This window comes from Bison bison, unplaced genomic scaffold (assembly GCF_000754665.1).
Source record: "Bison bison bison isolate TAMUID 2011002044 unplaced genomic scaffold, Bison_UMD1.0 scf7180017859304, whole genome shotgun sequence".
In the NCBI taxonomy this organism is placed as follows: domain Eukaryota; kingdom Metazoa; phylum Chordata; class Mammalia; order Artiodactyla; family Bovidae; genus Bison; species Bison bison.
This window is the reverse complement of record NW_011489876.1, coordinates 997,007-1,000,572: the sequence shown is the minus strand read 5'-3', so window position 1 is coordinate 1,000,572 and position 3,566 is coordinate 997,007. Positions and strand designations below refer to the sequence as shown.

The 3,566-nt window shown below is 39.8% G+C and overlaps 1 protein-coding gene across 1 annotated transcript in view; it reads left to right on the top strand.

Moving 5' to 3' along the window:
- The window catches only part of SH3GL3 (SH3-domain GRB2-like 3), a 55,109-nt gene that overhangs the window by 8,306 nt on the left and 43,237 nt on the right, over nucleotides 1-3,566 (top strand). The gene's annotated exons all lie outside the window — the stretch shown is intronic.

Genomic DNA, 3,566 nt, shown 5'->3' with positions numbered 1-3,566 from the left:
CACCAGCTGTCAGTTTTACGTGGGCTCGCGTGTCTGTGTCAGTGCTGCTCTCCCGATTCACCCCACTCTCCCCTCCTCACCACACGTGCCCACATGTCCATTCTCTACGTCTGCATCTCTACTCCTGCCCTGCAGGAATGGGTCATCTGGACCATTTTTCTAGATTCCACATATGTGGAATATATATGATATTTGTTTTTCTCTTTCTGATTTACTTTACTCTGTATGACAGACTCTTAGCCCATCCACATCACTAAAAATGACTCAGTTTCATTCCTTTTCATGGCTGAGTAATATTGCACACAGGCCTTTTTAAAGACTGCATAATATTCCATATATCCATAGTTTGTTCAATGGATCCCATTTACTGGATATTTAGATTTTTTAATGTGAAAAAAATTTACACAGCATTTATGATAGCCACTTTCCTAGATAAAGCTTTGGAAATATCCAAGACTATGTTCTTAGATGAAATTCCTAGTAATTAAGTTGCTGAGTCAAGAGGATGCTTAGTTTTCAGGTTTTTGAAGCATAATTTCAAATGACCCTCCAGAAGGGTTATACCATATTGACACTCCTGCCAGGAGGGTATGAGAATGTTTCCCAGCACAATTATACTAACTCTGAGAGTTATCCTGTTAGTTTCCTTTTAAATAACTGGTCATGTGATTTCTAGCAAATAGAACTGGTATCTGGGCACTGTTGTAACTTCGTTTTTTGGATTGTGTGTGAGGCAGGTTTTTTAGTCATGTTTGTCATCCTCTTTGTGAGTTTTATATTTGTGTCTTTTGCTTATTTTTATATTGAGGTGTTCATTTTTTTTCTTACTGTTCCGTGAACTTTTTCTTCTCTGTAAATATTTATCTGGCTGCACCGGCTCTTGGTTTCAGCATGTAGGATCTTCCATCTTTGTTGTGGCATGTGGAACCCTTAGTTGCAGCTTGTGGGATCTAGTTCCCTGACCAGGGACCGAACCCCAGGCCCCCTGCACTGGGAGCACAGAGTCTTAGCCAGTACACCACCAGGAAAATCCCTATGGACCTTGTTCAGTGGTCAGAATATTTACTCTTTGTCTGTCCAATATGTTGGATGAAGTTTTGCCCCAGGTATGCATGTACCTTCTGCTGTTGTCGATAGAGATCATTTTAATGGAAAAAGATTTTTGCTTTTTGTTTAGTGGGGCTCATTGATCTTCCTTTGTGGTTTATGGCTTTGGTATCATGTTTAGAAAAACATTTCCACCTCTCCCCCTCCACTAGGAAACTGTGCAAATGTTTATTTATACTTCATTTTCATACATATGTTTTCTTTCCTTACCTTTAAATTTCCAAGCTCTTGAGTTCAATGGACAAATACTGAATAATAGGGTTTTAATTTTCTGTTCTCACAAATACATAGCTAGTTGCCCTAATACTTTATTGAAAAGTTCAACCTTTCTCAGCTATAGCTTTTCTGTTATAAAACTTTATATATAATATTTTAAATTTGTTTCTGATCTGTCTCTTCTGTTTTCTGGATCTGTACTCTGCTTTGATCAAGTACCATGTTGTTTTAAATATCATCATTTAAAAATATATTTAACTAAAATTTCCCCTAGATATTATAAAAATTTCACAGACATACTCACCTATTTTATTTTTCCAGATGAAATTTAGCGTCCTTTTAAGTTCCCTCTACCAAAAACAAAAAAATATTAATTTAATTTTATTTTTTGCCACGTTGTGTAGCTTGCAGGATCCCCAACCAGGGATTGAACCTGAGGCCCATGGTCATGAAGGCACCAAGTCCTAACTGCTGGACCGCTAGGGAATTCCACAAAAAAGCGTATTAAATTTGATTGAGATTACTTTAAATTGATAAATTGTGGGTGAATTGAATTGTTAAGTCTTCCCGGAGAATTTGGCATGTTTGCTCCTCTTGTAGTGGTAACAAGGCAAGAGATGGCAATTGAGAATTCAGATATTAGGCCATAGTAATTCATTTAGGAAACTGGGGGGAAAGTCTTTTGAAAACTTATTAAAAAAACCACCCTCAAATGTTAATTAGTCTCAGAGGGTATCAGTGTCCTTTGGAGCAATATAATGTGAATTTTATTTTATTTCCTGGGTGATTGGGACCAAGATGGCCTATCCCTTGTTCTGAAGGCTGACCAGTGAAGGGAATAGGAGAGGCTGCCGGGCAGGCCCTGACATCCATGGACAGTCCTGCAGTGCATCCGGTCAGGTGACAGGGCAGGGGCTTCGATGCAAAGATAGTTTGGTCAGCTTGGTCACTACAACCCTCCTTGTGCTCAGCTTCCAGAATGTGTGTGTGCATGCTCAATCGCTTCAGTCTTGTCTGACTCTGTGTGACCCTATAGACTGCAGCCCGCCAGGCTCCTCTATCCATGGGATTTCCCAGACAAGAATACTGGAGTGGGTTGTCATTTCCTCCTCCAGGGGATCTTCCCCACCCAGGGATCAAACCCGAGTCTCCTGCATCTCCTTCATTGCCAAAAGATTCTTTACCATGAGCCACCTAGAATCACCGCCTCCCCAGCCCCACTCCGAGTGCCTACTTTCGTCTATTGTAGGTTAGCTGGTGCCAAATATCAGGGTTCCATCCAGCTAAAGCTGCCTGTGGCTGCTCAAGGCCGGTGGGACTGGCCTGCACCTCACTGCAGGAGCAGATCCTGCCCACCCTGTGTGTGTGACACTGCCAGGCTTTCTTTCATCAGAAAGGGCCGGGAGCCTTAGAACCATCTCAAGAATACAAGGAGTATTCAATACAAGGCCTCAAGAAGACCTAGAAGCCAGAAGCTGACATGAGGATTTGTTCCCTTATTTCTATTGTCATCTTTATTGGTTAATACTTAGCCTCCATGAATGAATCCTTTTCATTGTTTACAAAGAGGGATTTTGTTCTAGTTTCTAAGGAACCTTTGGTGCCAGTTCACAAAACCACCAGTTTAAAATCAAGGAGCTTTCACCAGTGTTTTTTAGTTTTCTATATATAGGTCTTTAGTTTCTTTAGGTAGATATATTCCTAAGTATTTTATTCTTTTCATTGCAATGGTGAATGGAATTGTTTCCTTAATTTCTCTTTCTGTTTTCTCATTATTAGTGTATAGGAATGCAAGGGATTTCTGTGTGTTGATTTTATATCCTGCAACTTTACTATAATCATTGATTAGTTCTAGTAATTTTCTGGTGGAGTCTTCAAAGGAAACTCTTAGCAAGGTGAAAAGACAGCCTTCAGAATGGGAGAAAATAATAGCAAATGAAGCAACCGACAAACAACTAATCTCAAAAATATACAAGCAACTCCTACAGCTCAACTCCAGAAAAATAAATGACCCAATCAAAAAATGGGCCAAAGATCTAAATAGACATTTCTCCAAAGAAGACATACAGATGGCTAACAAACACATGAAAAGATGCTCAACATCACTCATTATCAGAGAAATGCAAATCAAAACCACTATGAGGTACCATTTCACACCAGTCAGAATGGCTGCGATCCAAAAGTCTACAAATAATAAATGCTGGAGAGGGTGTGGAGAAAAGGGAACCCTCTTACACTGTTGT